We start from the raw sequence: 23322 nt of genomic DNA on the forward strand, positions 1-23322 counted from the left end.
ATGCTCTCTAAGTCTCTTAGAGCCTTTGTATTCCAGTAGCATCTCCCAGATTTAACTCCAAAACTTACCAGATCACTATTAAGTGACCAGCGGTCTGATTTGGGAGGATTTATTTTCACAGAGATAGATAGTAATTTGTGGTCGCTAAAAAGTGTTTCAATATCCCTAAGATCCTTCAATAAGGCAAAGGCAGAATTCTCCACTATTACATAATCTAAAATAGATTCACCCTGATTAGATTTATGGGTGAAATTTGCAGGGGAATCGGAGGGGAGCCTTCCATTCACAATGATTCCATCCATCTCAGACAGTTCTTCAAGAAGAATCTTTCCTCTCTTGTTTGTTTTAATGTTCTCAGGGAAGAGAGCTTGGGGAATCTGCTGTGATTCTTCTTTGTGTTTGTCTCGAAACAGGCTCATACTCAGATTAGAAATTTTACAATTCATGTCCCCTACTAGAATTATATGGGGAGTGGGAGTTTTCTCCCTAATACTCTGTACATAGGCAAAAACCTTTTTTAGAATTAGATTAGAACAGACATCGGGGGGGGGAATATAGGCATTAATCAGAACTAAGGGTTTAGAGACTTCAACATTGTCAAAACTAAACAACGTTACTGCCTGAAAGAGATTACAAGGATCAAAATAATGAGAGAAATTCCATTTTATCTGGTTGGACAATAGACAGGCAATACCCCCTCTAGCATGGCCTCTACTTGAGGGGGAAGCACAACCCTCCAATACAAAATAGTCCCTTCCTACCAAAATTTTCTCCGAACACCACGTCTCTTGGAGACAGATCACACTGACTTCTAAGGAAAGGAGGAATTGAATGTTTTCGGGGCTATTCTTCAACGCAGCAGCATTCCAAGATAATATAGATAGATTACTGCTAAATATGAGAATGAGGCTCGGACATATTTGTCAATTTCCTCGAGAGAACACCGGGTAACCAGTTCCATCGGAGACTCTCATCCACAACATTATCATGGAGAGGGGGCATAGGAGGGTTAGTATAAGATACAAGGCGGGGATCTTTTGATATACAGATTTTCAGATCATCAAATCCGCCAGACCGTTCTGTGTGGCCAGAGGCTGCCTGCAGAAGTGAAAAAGGAGAACCTAGGGATTTAGAGGTTTTAAAAGGTCTACCAGAAAGGAAATTCCCCCAGAAGGGCATAACATTGATCCCTCTACTCTGAAAATCTTCAGACCGTTGAAGGATTAGGTTTACTACAAGTTTAGAGTAAAACTTTACCCTCGTTTGAATTCCAGCCTCTGTCTTCAGAATCAGCAATTTATCTATATCTGCAGATTGTAGTAATTTCAAACATGCGGATTCCTGAAAACATTTGAGTAGAGATCTATTTAGGATGCAGTCAGCATCAAATAGAGGAAAGAAATCTAGGATAAGAGAGTCAATACTTTCCTCTTTGTGCATTTCAGGAGGTTTTTTAAAGACCACTACTCCTTCCCCCTTTTCAGAATAAGGTCTGGCTAGAGGATTGAGAACTGATAAAGCAGGGCCAGTAGATTTAGTCTCATTCCCCAGGGGGGCAGAACTTGAGGGGCTCCCTTTTTCAGTATTACGCTCACCGGATGAGCAAAGAGGGTTAATAAGGGAAATGGCGGGAATAGATGGTGAGGGGACCAACCTTTGTGTTAAGGGGATTGAAGTGTCTAAAGCTCCTTTTACGTCCCCACTTTCATCTTTTAATACCAACAGGGAAGCCTGGTGAGGCCCTTTTTTAGTAGACAAATCCAAGTGATCCCCAAAGAGGATTTTTCTCCGCCTATTTTTTCAATTCTTCTAATTAATTTCCTCTTTTTCCTCCCATTCTTTTTAGCTTTCCCTGATTTACCCTTTTTTCGATTGTCTTCTGGTTCTAATACCTCCTTATCTCCCTCCCCCCTCTGCATATTAAAGATCGGGAAAAGTTCTTTATCTACCTTTAAAGTGGTTTCATTCAGGATCTCTACTACTGGGACAAGATCAACTACACAATTGGAGGTAGGAGCTCTCAATGGGGGAACTAATTTTTCCCTGTCACAAAGTGGTTGAGATATATTAAGAGTCCCGTTCTCTGTCTAGTATCTTTCAGCACTGCAGGTTCTTGCCGACTTGCTTCTAAATTAGGTCGGATTTCCTTCTCCTGTCGGTTGCTCAATAAAACCTTCAATATTTGAGTTACTGTTCCCAGTACACAATCAGAGCCCCCGACAAATTTTTCCAATAATAGCAAAATGGAAGAGAGTAAATGTTCGAGAGAGGAAAGGGAATCAGAAACGGGTTTATCTAACCTAATCGGATGAATAGCATCGATACCTGTTATGTTGAGATTGGGGCTCATGGAAGTATTTGACTGGGAAATATTAGAGGGGGTACTACTATACAGTTGGAGGCCAGAGGGAGCAGATACTGCTGGGGTCTTTATAGGATCAAGAGCCTTACCAGTATCGTCCTCAATATATCTCCTGCAAAGCTCCATATCTAAATCAGAAAAGACTAAATCGTTATTTCGTACTCCTCTTGGAAGAGAAGAGCTAAACGAATGTTTAGAAGGAGACTCGCTAGGATTAGGAATAGGGACATATACTATAGCCACCACCGTTTTTGAGTTAGCTTCTGACGGAGTTTGAAAAGGATGAGGAGATTGTATATTTTTGTCCCCTAAAGTTAACAGGGAGGGAGACACACAATTCTCTAATAAAGGGTGGCCTTCTACTACTTCAACGAATGTGGTAGCTCCCTCTTTCTTGTTGTTTTGTTCCATCAAACCCTCAGTGTTTAACCCTATCATAGTAATGTGATCTTTTACCATAACGCTCTTTTCAACCATGACATCGGGCGTGGCCCCCACAGTTGTGGTTCTATTCTTTCCCAAAGGTTAAATAACTGGCAGGTGCCCTTTAGTTGTGTGGCATGGCTATCCTTATTTCGGAGGGGATTCGATTTAGTTTTGGATCACGACCTTCCCACTAATATTTTCCCTGGCCTTAACTTTTTGGCCGTCATTTCAGAGACCAGAGGGAAACACAGGGGGTCACTGAAAGCTATATCGAATCACTATGGTATGCACGATTACAACCACTAACAAACTAAGAATAAAGCACAAGCATAAAAGGAAAAAATATTGAAAAGGAATGGGCACAGCACAGCCTACTTCAGCCTCTGAGGGCCTCAGAGGACCCGCCCTTTGCCCGGGCTTCGCCCCGTGCTCCGTTCCGCGTGCGCGTGGCTCACAACAACTAAGAAGGTGAAGGGGGTGGGGCGGGAAAAGGACCAGCTGTGGCAGGTAGAGCAACGCACTGCCCGCTGGTACTCGCAGTCCCGCGGGTGTCCGGTAGTAAGTCTCTATCGCCTCCTTTTCTGTCCGGTCCAAAGACACCCACACACGAGTGGCTCCCGCGAAGCGGGGGCCGCGAGATGCAGGCGAAAACCCGGCAGCAGGAACAGCAGCAGAATACGCCCGTTAGGCACTGGCAGCAACACCACACATCAAAACGGCAAATGCAGGAAGGTAAGGTCCCACAGCAGTTTTTAGAGAGCCGGGGGTGGGGCGGGAAGAGGACCAGATGCGGCAGGTAGAGCAACGCGCTGCGGCAGGTAGAGCAACGCACTGCCCGCTGGTCCTCGCAGCCCCGCGGGTGACCGGTAGTAAGTCTCTATCGCCACCTTTTCTGTCCGGTCCAACGACACCCACACACGAGCGGCTCCCGCGAAGCAGGGGCCGCGAGATGCAGGCAAAAACCCGGCAGCAGAATACGCCCGTTAGGCAATGGCAGCAACACCCCACATCAAAACGGCAAATCCCCAACCTCTTATCTAAAATTAGGATTTGTTGGTTAATTGGTCCTAAAAGGGTGGACAATAGTGTCTCCATCCTCCCCCAGAATACTTCATTTCCCGATGCTGCGCTAACTTCTACGGGAGGAGTTTTGGTTACCATAACTTCGTCTTCTCCCTTGTCCGCTCTGCGGGGGCGGGAACCCTCTGATTTCGCTTGCGCCCTCCCTTAAATCTATGTGTTTTTGATGGTGACTCAGTGACTAGGTGCTTCAGTTTTCTTTTAGCTTTTTGGCCCCGGGTTCGCGCAGGGATGCTATCGCTTTTATCTCCCTCAGTGTTTGATATATCAGGATCCACATATGAATCGTACCATCCGAGTGTAGGTGATCATTTATCAATGGTGCGCAGGAATCTTGACTGGTATTCATGTCAGGCCTGAGCAAGGTGGGTGTTGATGATAACCTACTACCTGGGGTGAATTGTACCAATGGGGCCGTGTCCACAATTATACAGTTCTCATTGGAGTCTGTGCCTGGAAGTGCAGCGAAGGAAGCAACAAGTGAAGAGTCCACTGAGTTATCTTGATTCAAAAGAAGAGGGGGCAGGCTTGATGGGAGTGAAAAACGCCTTTCAGTGTTCTGAATGGTAGTAGCAACAACATCAATTGTCTTCTGGAGCATTTTTTCAATGGCGGTCAATGTTGGCCGCGGGATGGTGGTAGTTGTTGGCTGAGCCAGTTTATGCACGTCTTTTGGCCTGGGTACTAGTGGTGTCCTTTTCCCCATGATTCTAAACTGTTGTTTAATCGATAAAGTGATGGAATATACTTTATCACTAACCTGGTGTAGGTGCCAGGAAAAAGAGACTGCCAAGGGGGGTGGCCCAGCCCAGCCTCTTCTGGCCTTTGAGGGCCACAGAGGGCCCCGCCCTTTGCCCGGGCTTCGTCCGGCGTGTCCCGCGCGCGTCCTCGCAGACGAGGAAGTGGACGTTGCTTTATGCGCCGCCTGGCGCTGCTTGATGAAGGGGGCGGCGTTCTGGTGTCAAAGCTACTGGGGGATGTAGTCCCTGACCGGCGGAGCCAAGCACGGCCAGTCAGGAAGTGCAGGACGGTGTTCTTGGCGGAGCTGAGCCCGGCCGCCTCACGAAAGCTGGAAACTCCTGGGGCGCCTCAGCGGAGCGGGATATGCTCGGCCGGCGTGGAAACCCTTCCAATGACTGCCACAAAATCCTCGGCACTGGACGTTGCTTTATGCGCCGCCTGGCGCTGCTTGATGAAGGGGGCGGCGTTCTGGTGTCAAGGCTACTGGGGGATGTAGTCCCTGACCGGCGGAGCCAAGCCCGGCCAGTCAGGAAGTGCAGGACAGTGTTCTCGGCAGAGCTGAGTCTGGCCACCTCACGAAAGCTGGAAACTCCTGGGGTGCCTCAGCGGAGCGGGATATGCTCGGCCGGCGTGGAAACCCTTCCAATGACTGCCAGAACTACTGTGGTAATGTGTGCTTTTTGAGACCAGAACAATTTTTGCTTTTTCCAATTTTTGGTATAATGGTGAGGGCCCTGAGGCTCCCACACCAATAAAGTGGCGCATTAAAAAAAAACAAAAGGCTGACCAACAATTTCAGACTCACTGGCTTCTTTATTTTTCTGTTTCCCATAATCATACTAAAACTGGTTACACTGATTTTCTAATATGAATATGTTTGGGAAATACAAGCATACATCAATACATTTTAATAAATGATGATGCAAAGAAATGGTACCTAAAATGTTACAGAAGTTTAGCGAAATGTTTTTGCATTTTTTTTTGTTAAGATTTTATTTTGAAAGCAAAGAATCATCAAACTTGCTTTCAAGCTTCTGCAAATATTTGCATCTAATCAGAGAGCATTCCGGGAGCAGTATACATAGCCTCATATTGCTAAACATTGAAAATGTGTGTTCCCATTTTTATACTGGAACCACTGTCAGACGTGTAGTCTGAGCTCACAACATTTACTTAAAGCGCTCACCCTAATAATAAAGGCTTTGCATTAATAAACCATAAATACAAATTTGAACAGCATTAACACATGGGCACAAATATTACCTTAACTGCAGGCAATTACTTTGCCTGATCCATAATGTGGCATTGTAAACTGGCAGCCAAAGGGTGTGTGTGGTAGGGGCTTGGGCCTACTTGTCCCAAGGACAAAATACACATGAAAACATGTTGCCCTTGATCCCAAACAATATGTCCTGGGCATCAGGCTATAAGAAATCCACATCCCTGAGTTCAACACAACACTGCAATCCGCAATGGACAGAGATGGTTAATTAAGAGTTGGTCGAAATGTGTGGATTGAGCAGCGTGTCCAATATGGTTGTACTTTTAAATCTGTGATTTTCACTCCAGCATTTTTTATGGAAAAATAAACTACAAACACAATATGTCAGTGATAAAAATCATGCATGGGTTGTTGATTTGCCTACCACAGCTTCATTCAACATGCCTCATTCGTGTTATAAATCTAAATGTAACCCATGGCACCAACAGACCAGTTTACACGTTTCATCACACAGAATGTTTCAAAAAGAGACACCCTGAGAGGAATTCTCCATCTTGGCCCACCCAGTCACTGAGCCTTCCAGCTTGAGGTTGTAGAAGACTTATGGGCTACTAGTTTTACTTCCTATAGTGGCAATGCCTTTGTTTAAGAAAAAAAAAGTAATGTATTTTACAATTGTACTACTGGCTCAGCAGCTGTGGATGCTTAATGCGGAATACAAACCCATCTGGCAACTGTACAAACAAAACAGTGATATCCTGAATACAGGCACCTCAATTAAGTCCAAGTGCACTACTTATGCCGTCAGCATGGGAAACACATGCAGAAATTCAAATTCAGCCTTTCACACTACTTTCCTGCATTCGAAACAAAGTCTAAGTCACATACTTTGTGGCCAGGTTTTAAAACTAAGTAATCAGTCAGACTTCCTCAACAAAGGCATACCCTGACTCACTGCCCCACAATTGCATTTTAGTAGGGCTCCCGGCAGGCCGCGTGCTTTTTACAGACACAGTTTCATGGAAGAATACACTCTAAGGTATGCACATTCAGCTCTTATAAAGAGTCAGGAAATAGATATTAATAGTCCTCTGCAAGAGTCAGTAGTCCAGAATTTCCTAGTGGACCCATAGGCCCCTGTAGTAGTCAAAAATAAAAATAGCTTGTTCGTAAATCAAACCTAAGGGAGTGCAAGCTCACTTGGGAAGTTTACCTTCTTCCCCTTCTATCGTTATCTATATTTTCACTTTTGTTTCGCCTCACAGTTTTTGTCCTTCTCTACTCTTGCATCAAGCTCTTCCCTCAAATGTAGGTCTACCTCTTCCACCTCAACCTGCTATACTGCACATCCCTGCTTATGATCTCCTGTTCTTTTACTCCGCTTCGCCACTGCTTTCATGCAAGATGCTTTTGTCTTCATTTGGTATCCCATTGCGCTCACCTTTTTGCCCTGAAGGCTGTCTCTGTCCCCCGCTCTCTCTTCTATGAGGGGTCTTTCTCTTCTTTGTCAGGTATCCCATCTCTCTGTGACTCTTGCGTCTTTCCTCCCTGTAGCCTCTCTATACCGACACTCTCCTGTTAAAGGTCTTTCTTTACTGTCTCAGCCAGCAAGGTCTGCAGTCGCTCATACTTTCTCCACTGCAGACTGCTTCAGTTTCACATTCTCTTCTTTCTCAGCCTATGTCGTCCTTTACTGTTTCTCACCCTTCCCAGCTCCCCCTTCCCCACCCAGGCCTTTTGTCTGTCTACATAACCTCTTATTATCTTTCCACTCTAATACCACCTCTCTTCCCTGAAGTGCCTTTCTCTCGTAACTCAACTTGCAGGGTATCTCTCATTCGCTCTTTCCTCTCTGCAGCTCTAACCTGTCTCTGTACCCATCCCTTTCACAGTTCTATAAAGCATCTATTGTACCTGTCTCAGCCTCTTATGGCTACCACCACTACATGGGGTGTCTTTCTTTCTCCCCTACATTCTATCACCATCTAGCTACTATTAGCTCATTATTTGTTATTCATGATCATCCAGCTGCTCGATCAATCATTGTTTTGTTCCACACTGGTTTGTGTCAGCGTTGTAAAGCTATTCAATCCCTAGGGGCACAGCACCCAGAAGGTGCTGCATGGCTAAAAACGTATAGGTCCCAAGGTGAGACCTATTGGCTATGCCAATGCTTGTTTTAACTGTCAGTACTTTGCTATCCGGGTCTCGAAAACAATCGAAAGCACAAGTGCCAGAATTCAAAGCGAGTGGACTAAACAACCAAGTGGGCTCCTAATCACAAGATATATCACCACATGGACACCGGTTACCACCGAAGAATCCACTGCGACCATGAAAAGCACCCGCTCAGGAGCCCTACAGACCCTATGCCCTCCTCACATCTTCCACAGAGCCGCCATCGCACCCGAACTATGCCACACCATCAACACCACCTTCGAATCCGGCATCTCCCCTGATGACTGGAAGCAGGCTAAGGTCAAGCCCCTCCTCAAGAAACCCTCGGCTGACCCGACAGACCTGAAAAACTACCAACCAATCTCTCTCCTTCGGTTCACAGCGAAGTCTGACCACCTTCATCGAAAAGAACGCCATACTAGATTCCTTCCAGTCCGGATTCAGCAGCAACCACAGCACTGAGAGCGCCCTCCTTGCCGCCACCGACGACATCAGCATGCTACTCGACCAGGGACACAACGTGGCCCTCATCATGCTAGAGCTCTCCGCTGCCTTCAACACCGTCTCCCACTGCACTCTTGCAACTAGACTCCACGACGCTGGCATATAAGGACTCGCCTTCAACTGGATCTGCTCCTTTCGCACCGGCAGAACCCAGCGGTTCAGACTCCCACCCTTCCTCTCCGAACCCACAGAGATCAACTGAGGAGTACCCCAAGGATCATCACTCAGCTCCAAGCTCTTCAACATCTACATGGCCCCCCTCGCCGCCATCATCAGACTGCATGGGCTCAGCCTAGTATCCTACGCCGACACCCAGCTCATCCTCTCCCTCACGAAGAACACCGAAGACCCCTGACTCAGCTTCCAAGAAGGAATGGAAGATGGCACAGCCTGGATGAGATTGCTTCCTACCTCGAATGGACTGGCCACTCAACCTCTGCGCACTGTTGCTAGTGTGGTCATGGATAGAACACCACTAGAGTATTTCAAACTTTTTAAACAAAACAATATTCCAATATTTTTGTCAATGAGAGCTGCTTCGCCTCACTTGTAATTTCATTTGCACAGCATTGTTTTAGCTTGTGTTTACTGTAGGCACTGTGCGCTGCTTCGCCTCGCTTGGAAATAATTTGCATAGCATTGTTTAGCTTGCGTTTTCTGTAGGCACTGGGCGCTGCTTCGCCTCGCTTTGCATTGTAAAGCCTGTTTGCTGTTATCAATTTCACTTCAGTGCGCGTTTACCGCCGGCGCTGTGCTCTGCCCTCCCCCCCGCTGCCATTTTGTTTATTTTGATTGTGGTCCGAGGTCTGCGTCCTCGTGAGCCCGCCCCGCCTCCCAGCTGAACAGCCCTCGCCCCTCCCCTTCCTCCATCCATATATGACAGGTGTTTTTGCGCGCAGCGTTTACGCGCAGCGACCGCGCCCAATCCGCGCCGAAGGTGCGCCAAAGGTAAGCCCGTCTACGCCCGTCCGCGCCTGGACCGCGCCCAACGCCAGTCCCCCTGCCCCTCGCCCTGCCCAGCCCCCCCGCATCACCTACGATGCCGCCACCCTCCTAGCCCTTAACCCCGGTCGCGCCCCCAACTGCGTCCAAGCCGCTCCTGGACGCACCCATGGACCGTTCTCCTGCCTCTCCTGCAAATTTATCGGCACCGACAACTTCTCCGCCACGACCACAACACAGATTCCCGACCCCAACCACCTAGAATGCATCCTTCTCAACACCCGCTCGGTCCACAGGCACGCCATTGACCTTTGGAACCTTCTAGACACCATCTCTCCTGACGTCGCCTTCCTAACGGAAACATGGATGAACGCTTCCTCCGCCCCCGACATCGCCATCGCTATCCCTGATGACTATAAGATCACACGCAAGGACCGCACCGACCATACAGGAGGTGGAATCGCTATCGTCCATAAGAAATCAATCCGCATCTCAACCAGCTCAGACGTCAATCTCGCCAACTCTGAACACCTTCACTTCCAAATCAACATCGACCCCAAGACCACACTCAGAGGCACCCTCCTCTACAGACCACCAGGACCCCGCGCAAAATTCAGTGAAGACATCACGGACTTCATCACCCCACACGCGCTTCCCTCCAAAGACTACATCCTTCTGGGAGACCTCAACTTCCACCTTGAAAAGATCAACGACCGCAACACCGCCACCCTCTTGGACAACCTCGCCAACCTCGGACTTAAACAACTGGTCACTTCCCCCACCCACATTGCAGGTCACACACTCGACCCCATCTTCACCTCCAGCAACCATGTCTCCTTCAGCCACACTACGGATCTCCTCTGGACTGACCACAGCTGCGTTCACTTCACCTACAACAAGCCGAAACCCATCATCCACCTCCAACCAACTCTACAGAGAAACTGGAACAAAATCACCATGGAGCAGATCTCCACATCGCTCCTTCAAACCTCCCCAGCCCTCTCTTCTAACGCCAACGAAGCCGCCTCCAACCTCACCCTTTGGTTATCCAACACCGCCGACACCTTAGCACCACTGAAAAAACGTCAACACAAACTTGGCAACAAGAAGGCCTCATGGTTCAACGATGACCTCAAGAAATCCAAGAAACTGTGCCGCTCCCTTGAAAAGGCCTGGAAAAAAGACCCATCCACCAACAACAAGGACGCCTTCAAAAGCGCCATCCGTACTCACCACCAACTGATCCGAAAAGCCAAGAAAACAGCATTCAAGGATCGACTTGACAACAACGCCCACAACAGCAAGGAACTTTTCAACATCGTCAAGGAATTTTCCAACCCCTCGGCCAACTCCAACGACATCACCCCCTCTCAAACCCTCTGCGATTCCCTAGCCTCTTTTTTCCACAACAAGATTGCTGACATCCACAACAGCTTTGACAACCAACCCGGAAGCCAACCCACCCCACCATCTGCTGACCATCTTCCCCCCGTTAACACCCTTAACGCCTGGAACCCAATCTCCACTGAGGACACCATCCGCCTGATGAATTCCATCCACTCTGGATCCCCCACAGACCCATGCCCTCACCACATCTTCAACAAAGCAGACTCCGTCATAGCACCGCACCTCCGAGACGTCATCAACTGCTCCCTCAACTCCGCCACCTTCCCGGAAGACTGGAAACACGCTGAACTCACCGCCCTTCTGAAAAAACCAACAGCAGACCCCACCGAACTCAAAAACTACCGCCCCATCTCGCTTCTTCCATTCCCGGCCAAAGTCATCGAGAAAGCTGTCAACAACCAGCTCGCCGCCTTCCTCGAAGCCAACAAATCACTCGACCCCTCACAATCTGGCTTCCGAGCCAAACACAGCACTGAGACCGCCCTCATCGCAGCAACAGACGACATTCGAACTCTACTGGACAATGGAGACACAGTCGCCCTCATCCTCCTCGACCTCTCTGCAGCCTTCGACACAGTCTGCCACAGCACCCTTTTACAACACCTCAGAAACATCGGAATCCAAGGAAAAGCATTGGAGTGGATCACCTCGTTCCTCACCGGAAGAACCCAGAGAGTCCGCCTCCCACCATTCAAGTCCGAGGCCTCTGAAATCATCTGCGGCGTACCACAAGGATCCTCACTCAGCCCCACCCTCTTCAACGTATACATGAGCCCCCTCGCGGCCATCGCCCGCCAACACAACCTCAACATCATCTCTTACGCGGATGACACTCAACTGATCCTATCTCTCACCAAGGACCCCAGCACCGCCAAAACTAACCTACACGAAGGAATGAAAGAAGTCGCCGAATGGATGAAACAAAGCCGTCTGAAACTGAACTCAGACAAAACAGAAGTCCTCATCTTAGGTAAATCCCCCTCTGCATGGGACGACTCCTGGTGGCCGGAAGCCCTCGGAAATGCACCCATCCCGACAGACCACGCACGGAACCTTGGCGTCATCCTGGATTCTTCACTCTCAATGAACAGACAAGTCAGCGCCGTATCCTCTTCCTGCTTTAACATTCTTCGGATGCTCAGAAAAACATTTCGCTGGATCCCCTCCGAAACAAGGAAAACAGTCACCCATGCTCTAGTCACGAGCCGACTGGACTACGGAAACACCCTCTACGCAGGTACCACCGCTAAACTCCAGAAGAAACTACAACGAATCCAAAACGCCTCAGCCAGGCTCATATTAGACATCCCACGCAACGAACACATCTCTGGTCACCTTAAAGACCTCCACTGGCTACCCGTCAATAAGAGGATCACTTTCCGACTGCTTACCCACGCACACAAATCACTCTACGACATCGGACCAGATTGCCTCAACTCTCGACTGTCCTTCTACACCCCCTCCCGCCGACTTCGCTCTTCCAGCCAAGCCTTCGCCACTGTACCTCGCATCAACAAGACCACCATGGGAGGCAGATCCTTTTCATACCTGGCTGCCAAAACATGGAACTCACTCCCCGCTTACCTTCGCCTCACCCAGAATCACCTAGCGTTCAGAAAGCAGCTTAAAACGTGGATATTTGACAAATAATCCTCCTCCCCTTCCCAAGCGCCTTGAAACCCTCTGGGTATGTAGTGCGCTATACAAATTTTATGACTTGACTTGACTTGACTTGACTAATTCACAAAAAAACGTAACAATGAATGGTTACACAACCTATTCATACATGATTTTAATCATCATTAACTCTTACAAAAACAATGTTTTTCAATCACAATTATGAGATAACATTTCTTTCATGTAGATTTCCAAATGATGGCCGATGCATTTCGAGTCCAAATGGACTCTTCCTCAGGGGCCTGGAACTAAACATATAAATGAATATAGTCAATATTCTCTGCTAAGCATACTCCAAAATCACAATTCTCAAAAGAACATTTTCCAAATACCTGCCTGCAACACAATTACACGGTTCAATGAATTGTCATGACGCATTGAGAAATAAATAAATGATGATAAAAACCACCACCTCACCACTATCGTGAAACATGCCTGCTCTTAAAAATACTCACACTTCAAAGAATAAAGGTATTCTGTCAGATAGCAAACAAAAACCAGAACTAACTACATTGACCATCACAGAACTACTCCATGAGACAGGACTCCTCAGTCGTGCTCAGCTTACTTTTATCGATTACTGTTAGTAAGCATTCAGGATTTTGACTCGCTATTTCATACAGCCTGGATGAGAGACAGCTGCCTAAAACTGAACTCGGAGAAGAGAGGTCCTCGTCCTTGAACCCTCCCCCAAATGCTTGGGACAGCTCCCCGTGGCCCTCCTCCCTCGGAAACCCACCCACACCAACAGACCATGCCCGGTACCCCGGCATAATTCTAGGCTCCTCCCTCACCATGACTCGCCAGGTCATCGTCGTCGCCTCTACCTGTTTCAACTCCATCCGCAAGACCTTCAAGTGGATACCACCCGAAGCCAGAAAAACAGACACCCACACACTCATCACCAGCAGATTGGACTACGAAAACACCCTCTATGCGGGAATCAACAAATCCCTGCTACGGAACTCCAGACCATCCAAAACACCGCAGCCAGACTCGTCCTCGCCACCCACGACATGAGTACATGAAACAACACCTGCAAGACCTCCACTGGCTCCCCGTCAAGAAGAGAGTAACCTTTAAACTACTCACCCACGCCTACAAATCCCTCCACAACATCGGACCCAAATACCTCAACAAAGGAATCTCTTTACACGAACGCAAAAGAAACCTCCACTCCACCGACCTCACCACGGTCAGATTGGGATCACAATTCGGCCCGGGCACAACTTTAAAGAGTGGCCCACATTCCCGGATTTCACCCATTTATTAAACAGCATTAGGCTAATTTCATTAGTCACATTTTTAGGTCCCGCGACCTATCAATGCGCGCAAGCGCATTGAGCGGAGCGAGAATTCAAGTGCTCAAAATGCTCGTGAAACCAAGGGTTTCGTTCGTGCGGTTTTCTTTAAGTTCACGTGAATCACGTGACCAAACAAGCACGCGCATCAGCCTCCCTCCCTACGGCCGCCACCACATCAAAGGGCTTCTAACAGCGTGTGCTCTGCGGCTTCTCCTCCCCTAATTATTTAAAGCTTCAGCGCGAGGAACACGCATTTGTTCACATTGCCACTCTTGTTTGTTTAAAGCTTCAGCGCGAGGCACACGCATTTTTTCGGCTTTAATTCTATTTTTTCGAAATTGATGTACTGCAGTTGTGTCTCTCCAAGGACTACCACTGTGTACTCTGTGTCTGTGTGCACAGAAGAGGCGCTGTTCTAAGGCACTATGAGGATAAAAAGCAGATAGTATCCAAGCAGATCGAATCGATTGCCTCTTGGTACACTGAGGTGGGGGCGGGGGTGCTTGAACCCAATAATGTAATGCCTGCGCACATGGAAGGGGCACACACTCGTGCATACACGACGCTGCCCGGTTCAGTTCGGTAACTTTCTATGTGCACACAGGAAAGGAAACGCCTATCCGTACCTGCGTGTTTTCTATCAAACAGCTCACGGTCTGGTGCCTGCAAGCCCTGGGCAGGCTGCCTGGATCATGCACACCCCGGGGAGGCTGCCTGCTCCATGCACACCCCGGGGAGGCTGCCTGGTCCATGCACACCCCGGGGAGGCTGCCTGTTCCACAGCGACACCGGGAATGTTCTACGCAGCCTGTTCCACGCCGGCCTGTGGAGACCGCATGTCCCATGCAGACACAGGCGGCTGCCTGTTCCACAGAGTCACTCGGAGATGTTCCATGCAGACCCTGGGAGCTGTCTGTTCTACGCATACATAGGGGAGCTGCCTGCTCCATGCACACACCGGGGTGGCTGCCTACAGACCCTGAAGAGGCTGCCTGTTCCATGCTGACCCCGGAGAAGCTGCCTGTTCTATGCATACACAGGGGAGCTGCCTGTGCCATGCATACCCCGGGGAGAGTGTCTGTTCATGCAGACCCTGGGAAGGCTGTCTGTTCCGTGCAGACACTGGCGGGGGTGGGGGTCTGCCAGTTCCAAGCATAGGCAGGGAAGGCTGCCTGTTTCATGCAGACACTGGGGAGGCTGTCTGTTCCGTGCACACTGGGGTGGGGGTGGGGGGTGCCTGTTCCGCGCATAGACGGTGTTGGCTGTCCATTTCATGCAGACCATGGGGAGGATGCCTGTTCCATGCAGTCTCTGAGGAGGCTGCCTACAGACCCTGAAGAGGCTGTTCCATAATGACACCGGAGAGGCTGCCTGTTCCATGGCCACCCCATAGAGGCTGCCTGCTTCATGCACCCCCCCTCGCCCCCCCCCCCCCCAGGAGGCTGCGTGTTCCATGCTGACCCCGGAGAGGTTGCCTGTTCCATGCATACACAGGGGAGCAGCCTGTTCCATGCACACCTCGTGGAGGCTGCCTGCTTCATTCACACCCAGGGCACGCTGCCTGTTCCATGCCCACCTCGTGGAGGCTGCCTGCTTCATTCACACCCCGGGTACGCTGCCTATTCCATGCATACCCTTGGGAGAGTGCCATGCAGACCTGGAGAGGCTGCCTTTTCCATGCATACACAGGGGAGCAGCCTGTTCCATGCACACCTCGTGGAGGCTGTCTGCTTCATTCACACCCTGGGCACGCTGCCTATTCCGTGCATACCCTTGGGAGAGTGCCATGTAGACCTCGGGGCTGCCTGTTCCATGCAGACCCTGTGGAGGCTGATAACAGACCTGAAGAGGCTGACTGTTCCATGCATACACAGGAGAGCTGCCTGTTCCTTCCACGCAGACACAGGGAAGGCTGCCTTTTCCATGGACACCTCTATGAGGGTGTATGTGGCTGTCCCATGCAGATACAGGGGAGGTGCTTGTTCCATGCAGACCCCGGGGAGGGTGCCTCCTTCATGTACACCCCGGACAGGGTACCTGTTCAATGCAGACACAGAGGACGCTGCCTGTTCCATGAAGACCCCGGGGATGGTGCGGGGGCTGTCAGTTCTAGTCCGACCCAGGAAATCTGTCTATCCCATGGGGACCCTTGGGGCTTCTATTTAAAGCAGACTCTAGGGGATGCCTGCTCCATGCAGTATCTGGGAGGCTGCCTGCTCCATGCAGCATCTGGGGAAGCTGCCTGCTCCATGCAGTATCTGGGGAAGCTGCCTGCTCCTTGCAGTATCCGGGAAGGCTGCCTACTCCGTGCAGTATCCGGGGAGACTGCCTGCTCCGTGCAGTATCTGGGGAGGCTGCCTGCTCCCATCAGTTTCTGGGGAGGCTGCCTGCTCCATGCAGACCCCCGGGGTCTGCCTGTGCCACACAGTCTCGGAGGTCGTCGCCTGCACCCCTGTGTGCACACATCCGGGGGCCGGGCGCAAACAGGGGACGTCACAGATATTGTCAGGAGACTGTGACAAAGTCAACTGGAAGGCAGAAGCCAGATTACGTGAAGTTAAATATTGGGGTTCACACGTATGGCACCCTCAATTGGTGAACTACCCTTTCGGAACAGACAAGAAGAATGCAGGCTATTAAACGCTCACACTGGCTGCTCGAGGATCAAGGAGCCCCTTCTTTAGGGAGAAGAGGTATTAAGACAGCCCCCACCCACCTCACCTTGAAAGGTTGCCCTTTTCTTGGTCTGCAGCTGGGTCATGTGAGGTACCCCAGATGTGGCGCTGCAGGGGCAGACCTTTAAAAACGTGATCTAGCCCCTGCTGTTTAAAATAGCGCCGATCAACGAAGGAAACATGTTTTCAGCCGCTCTTAATTCATAAATCAACCTAGGCATTGGGCTGGATGTGATTTGCCCAGGATCACACAGTTTTGGTCAAAGGGGAAAGGAGGGATTACAATTGACATCTCCTAGTGTATCCGTCAATAATTTAGCTACTGACTCCCCGGCCCTATCTTCTCGCGCGTGGGCCCATGCCAGGCACTGCTCTGCCGAAAATGCTCTGACTGCACACAGAGGATGCACATATGCAGGCAGGGCGCTTCTGTGCACATACGGAATGCTCTAAGTGAGCACACACGAGAGCACAGGGACCGGCTTGTTTGACGGGCTTGGTGACCGGTCCGTGCATTAACCGAGAGTAACTGCCCTGTCAGCTCGTCGACTGCACAGAGTGCTGCCGCGTTTTCCACGTCACTGCTTTGCGAGCCCTCAGAAAGTTCTCAGGCGCTCAAAGGGTGTTTCCCGGTAAATTTGCCATTATAAGATTGTTTAAGCATAAAACGCGGAAGGTCTTTGCTAGTTTCCTTAACGGCGACTTAAAGTAAACTTTAAGTGAGGTTGATAGAATTGAAGACAGACCGCAAGCTTGGGAGGTGGAGTTCAATATCCCGGGAATATACGGGGCGCTCCCTCGTGACGCTTCACAGAGGCACCCGTGTCACTGCACTGACACGCACGGGTGCTTGGTCGGCAGTCGGCTCCCTGAGATCCCTGCCCGATCTAGCGCCTGGTTGCTAATGTGTAAATGAGGCGCCATCGCGCGCCGTTTATGAGCCTTTATTCACTGTTCCCATCCTGCAAATATCTTCAGAGTTCAGAACGCAGTGATGTCTGATTTGGTTTTTCCTTTCACTAAGTATGCCCAAGGGTTTGAACACTGCGCCCATCTAAGTTCCAATTGGATTAAAGCCATTTTATAGTGAATTATGTCCTCTCTGCTTTTCTCCGTCCACCTCTTACCTCTTTCTTCGAGTCGTATTTGTCCTCTCCGCTCCCCCGTTCACCCTGGGTCATCGCGCAAAGACTCTGATTATTCTTACTTTTAATTGGACTTTAGAAATCTTTTTAAAATGGCTGCATCTGTACACTTTCTACAGGTTTAATTCACGTTTGCGTCACAGTAAAGACAAAAGTGGACCAAGACAGCATATTGTGTAGTTTACAAAGTGTGCCTTGCCTTTTTGTGAAGATTAGACGGCATTAGTGCGTTAAAGTTTAGGTGACTGTGCCTGCACGCGTGAGAGTGCACGTGCCTGCCCCGTCCCAGTGCGTTCACGACTGACCAGGTCGGGAGAGTCCATTTATCAGTGGGCAGGGAGGAGAGCGTTTTCAATAGCGTGTCGAATTGTTAAAGAGTGCAGCCATTCAGTTTTCTCGGTGACGCCTCGCCCCTCACCCTCAAAGGGAGCATCCCTTTCAATTTCACAGGCCTTTAAGGGACAATGCGTGGGGGGAGAGGGTCTGCGGGAAGAAGTGAACTTTTATCAGACCGCATAGTAACTGAGGGGCCTTGCACTATTTCATGAGGTGCCTGGAGAATACGTAGAGGACACTTTTTATCTTTCCGTCGCATAAATCGCGTTGTTTAACAACCTGCCTTTCCTACACGGCGTGCTGCGCGCTACTTCCCCGGCTGCCGGATAACTGAGAGAGACGGGCCACAATCACCGTCTGTCTCACAGGAGGGACTTTGCACGATTTGCCAAGAGGGCCCGAAAGTGTGAAGGACTTTGCACTTTGTCTATTTGATAAGATGATAAGCAGGAGGGACTTTGCACTGTTTCACAAGTGGCTTGAAAATTGTGACGGACTTTGTACTTTGTCTAGATGATAATAGAGGGACTTTGCACTGCTTCACAAGTGGCTTTAAAATGTGATGGACTTAAGTCTATTTGATAAGATGATAAGAAAGGGCGACGTTTGCTCTGCGGCTTCTCCTCCCCTAATTATTTAAAGCTTCAGCGCGAGGCACACGCATTTGTTCACATTGCCGCTCTTGTTTGTTTAAAGCTTCAGCGCGAGGCACACGCATTTTTTCGGCTTTAATTCTATTTTTTCGAACTTTGCAAACACCCTTATAGATTCAGCTTGCAAAAACGTACCCCATGTTGTACGTGTGACTTCTTGTCTGACCTTCGGCAAACATTGGCTTTCCGACAGCATTTTTGCAGCACTTCACAATGCACAGCATTCTGCGAACAATTATTATCACTGGAAACTGCTTCATTTAGTTTTATTCCTCTGATTGGATTCACACTCCGGGACATCTACCCAATCGAGTAAAAAATCCATTTCGACGGAGGCCGCTTTGAAAATGATTTTATTGTTTCAGCCGTTGATTTGCCACGGAGGCAGGGTGTTCGGTTCAGCGGGTGAGAGCGGTAATGTCGAGAGACCTTGTCATACATTCGTACAGCGCATGGATGAATGGATGAAATAACAATCTGGGAATCACTCCATTTGAGGTGCACTGTGTCTCCGAGGCCGGCTCCTGTTATGCCATGAGCTTTGTAGTACACAGTATTTAAAACAAGCACTGGCGTTGCCAATGTTTCACATTTGGAAAGTTGGAGCTATTGGTTTTGTAAATGACATTTTATACTTATATATGGTTATTGACAATGCCAATAACGATATATAAATATAAAATGTCATTTACAAAACCAATAGCTCCAACTTAACCAATAGCTCCAACTTTCCTACTGCGAGACCTATTGGCAACGCCAGTGCTTGTTAGAGAAATGTTTTATAAATTACATATTTTAAAGCACATAGAGCCAGAAACATTGGTGAAAGGTAGATGCACTACCTTTTGGCTGGGTGAGTGAGGTGAAATAAAGTGGCCCAAATGCCACAACTCCCGATAAGGCTATGTTTGCCACCTCCCTATTTTTTAACCAGCATTACTGGTATTTTAATGTCCTGCTCATAGGAATATTAACCGCATCGCTGCGGCGGCTTTTCCCGCTGTGCGCGGCAGATTCGAAATTACCGCGTTACGTGACGAGCTGGCCTTGTCATCCGCGCAGGACAGGTAAGCGCGATGACGAGCCCAGCTCGTCAATAGCCTCGAAGGGGTTAAGAAGATTGCCTAATGCTGGCATTTTCTCCTCTGATCAATATGTACTTTAAACAATAAACATAAGGTGAATGAAGTTTAAAATGTGGTCTAAAGCCGCTTTAATGATCCATGACAGATAGTTAAAAAATAAACAAAGGCAGATAAGCCATGGCAAGAAGGAATAGGGACATTTTTATTATTGTATAAAGAATCCTCATTTAATATTATTCCAGCCTTTGCAGACTCTTAAAACATGTGCAGACAGAAGATTATTGTCATTTGCCCAGAATCACAGGATGTTGATCTGAGGTTGGAACTCGAACCCATTTCCAAATTCAGTAGGTCTGACCCTAACGTTACAACCTTTTTAATATGCTCTGTGAAAGATGCCTCACAGCAAGGCCTATGCAAACATACACCACCCTCTACTAAGGCCTGAAAGACTCTGGTGCAGGGGTGCAAACAACAGGCCCCAGGTGGGGCCCCTTTATTTACTCTTCCACCTCCCCAGCCAAATATAGCCTCAGGGCATTGGCCTGGCAGGGGTAAAGAAAAGCAGAGAGATGCAGCTGTTCCAGGGGAGCGGAGGTGATAATGGCCCAACTGTGGCATAACCTGTTCCCAGCCAGGCGCATCAGTTTAACAGCAGGGAAATGAGACACTGCTTCTGAGCATCAGCTCCAGCCCCACGGTGGCCAAGCTAAAGTCTGCAGAGGCCAGAGTACTGACAGAACAACTTTGCTGCAAGAGGCAGGTAAGAGACAGTAAGACTGAGGGCCGGTTGGAAGAGCTAACAAAAAAACAGCCCAAAGGTAACCCTTAGGGGCCGGCCCATCAGCCAATGCCCGCCTTCCCAATCCGATACCGGACCTCACCCTAGCAACGACCCCGCACCCCAATCCGATACCGGACCTCACCCTAGCAACGACCCCGCACATCCGGGGGATGACCCTTCTCCCATGTTACACCCAAAGCCTGAAAGGCACTCCCAGTCAACATCAGACGCTCCCCCACTCAGCACACCACCAGGAAGAGCCTCAAGACCTGGCCTTTCAATTAACCTTGAGCTGCCCCCCCCCGCCTTGAGACCCTCACAGGTGAGTAGTGCGATTAATAAACCCGATTGATTGATTCAACCTCAGAGACAACTGACTAGGCAGCTATGTGAGCAGACGACAGGAGGGAGTGCGGTATTCCTGGTTTCTGGACCCAAGCTGCGCTCTTTGAGCAGAACTTTCTGCAATACAAAATTATTACTTTTCAACACCGGCGTGCGCGGTTTCATTAGATACAAGTCTCGTCAGGGGTACGAAGAGCTATAAATACAATTAAAATACGGGATTTGCAGTAAATGCACGGAGCACTAAGTCGGGGGCTGGTCAAGGCAAGGCGTCTGACTAAGCGTTAGGGACAGTGTAAAAGGAGAGCGAAGGAAGCACGCTGAGAGCGAAGGGTGAGGTGCAAGCAAGATGGGGCACGGGACGCGAGTGAGGGGTAGGAAAAAGGAGAAGGGTTCAATCGTTGCACGGGACAACCGACTAGGGTAAACTCAGCGCAGTGGAGTACAAGGTAGAAGCTACTTTCCATGCGAACAAACCCATCACCGCACGCTTACTTCCTCCCTTTCTCCCCCTGCTCACCTGCAACTTCGGACGTTTTCCAAACATCTCTCTGCGTGCTACGTCACCACGCTGTTAGTCACGTGGGTATGAGGATGGCGCCGAACACTGAAGGGAGACTAGGGGTTGTGTCCCGAGTGCGGAGCGGACAATTGAGTGCGACGGTTCGCCGTTAGGGTGGCCAACTGGCATGGGTGCATATTCAAGACGCTCAGTGTAAAAATTCAGGACAAAGGGTCAAAATTCAGGACGGAAGGTCAAAATTCAGGACAAAAATGTGGGGGAAACATACGTTTTACAGACATATCAGAGGAGGTCGCACAATATTATATAAATAATAGACAACCAAAATAAATACAAGTCAAAGTAAGTTTATATAAGGTTGAGACAATCGTGCACTTTGCAGTTTTTCAGTATGTGCTCAGCTTTGCAAAGCGACATCAGGCCCTGCTAATGTGACAATAAATATTAAATAGTATTTTTTTATTTGTATGTTGAAATCAGACTTTTAAATGTACAGTGAAAACGCTGTTAGTTATTTTATTTTTATTTCTCGAGCATGGCGCCAAGACAAAAGCAGAATACCTTGCCCTAGTCTGATGCAGGAGACCACATGCTGTCACTAAAATTGGGCCCATTATCATCCTATAAGTGCTAATCAGCTGCAGTATCAGAATGACAATGGGCCGCGTCCGGGTGGGGCCAGCCTCTTCAGTTTAAAAGATAAGTTCGAGAGGCCAGAGTAAAATCTCTTAAACTCATGGGAGCTCTCGCACCGAAACAGAATACCTTTGTGAAATTTCCCAGTTCGATTTAAGTATGATGTCTGTAAGGCATCCGTAATTTAGGGATCCTAAAATACGGATGAATTGTGGACCTCATACTAAAAGAACGGACGGTCTGTGAAATTTCCAGACGGTTGGTCACCCTATTCGCCGAGCTTGTTTGTGATTACATTCGCTGTTTAGGTCGAGGGACCTATAAGCTGCTTCCGGTCCGGAGATTTAATGTTACTTAGTAGGATGGATGGATGGATGGGTTTTTATATAGCGCAATATCACCGCCAGGTCTCAAAGCGCTTTGCATTGGGAACCCGTCCTGGTTTTCCTGTGTGAGATAGCCCCTACTGGGTATCCCCAAGGTGAAAGGCAGGCATCCCGCCGCAGGGGGCCGTAGTGGAGATTAAGCAAGCTATTGCCCAGAGTTGCAGAGTGTGAACCTGTGATTCGAGTAGGCACAGTGTGAACTTGTAATTCGAGTAGGCACCGAAGCGAGAATTACCGAGTCCGTGGACATTTTGGGCTCAAGACCCTGCCGCGTCGGGAATTGAACCCTGGTCCCGGGTCTGATCTCAGCTTCCGGGTCTGCCTCCTCTAACCAGTGAGCCACACTTTTCCAGTAGTAGTAGGGCTTTAGAACCCGCCTCCCTGCCCTGTCTCTCCTCCATTGGCTGGCTTCCTAAACGGAGGCCAGCCATTGGAGGAGAGAACCGTCCCTCCGAAGAAGCTCCGTCTTTTTCGGATTCGGGGCGTACATTTTGCTGTTCTTTAGCCAGTGACGTCACCCGTCACTCAGGACAGCAAAACACGCCCCCGAATCCGCAAAATTTCTGAAGCTTGAGGCCGCCATTTTTTTTTTTATCGTCTGCAGGTGAGGATCGTCTTGTTTCCTTGTTCTACCCATCCAGCTCGGAAGAGTGTGTCTTAGACCAGTTGTTAATCTAGGATACCGAGCTTATAACTATTCCCTTAACTAGCGTTAATGCGGCGAGCGAGCATGGCTGAAATCCCTTCTAAATGGGGGAACATAGCTTCTGTGATCTCCTCGCCTGGAACATGTAGAAATATGACATTCTCATCCTTGGAAAGGTTTGGTCCGTCTCTGAGCTCCATCAATGCTGCTCTGTCAGCCGATGCTCGCGGTGGTGAGGGCGGTCAGTGCACCAGAGTACACTAGT

At 49.0% G+C, this 23322-nt stretch overlaps 1 protein-coding gene across 1 annotated transcript in view; it reads right to left on the minus strand.

Moving 5' to 3' along the window:
- The window catches only part of CMTR2 (cap methyltransferase 2), a 182348-nt gene extending 160920 nt beyond the window's left edge, over positions 1-21428 (minus strand). The window contains exon 1 of the mRNA XM_086945296.1: positions 21387-21428. The gene's annotated coding sequence lies outside the window, so the exon portion shown is untranslated. The remainder of the gene's footprint in view (positions 1-21386) is intronic.
- Positions 21429-23322: the final 1894 nt, after the last annotated feature.

Source organism: Lissotriton vulgaris, chromosome 12 (genome assembly GCF_964263255.1).
Source record: "Lissotriton vulgaris chromosome 12, aLisVul1.2, whole genome shotgun sequence".
Taxonomy (NCBI): Eukaryota; Metazoa; Chordata; class Amphibia; order Caudata; family Salamandridae; genus Lissotriton; species Lissotriton vulgaris.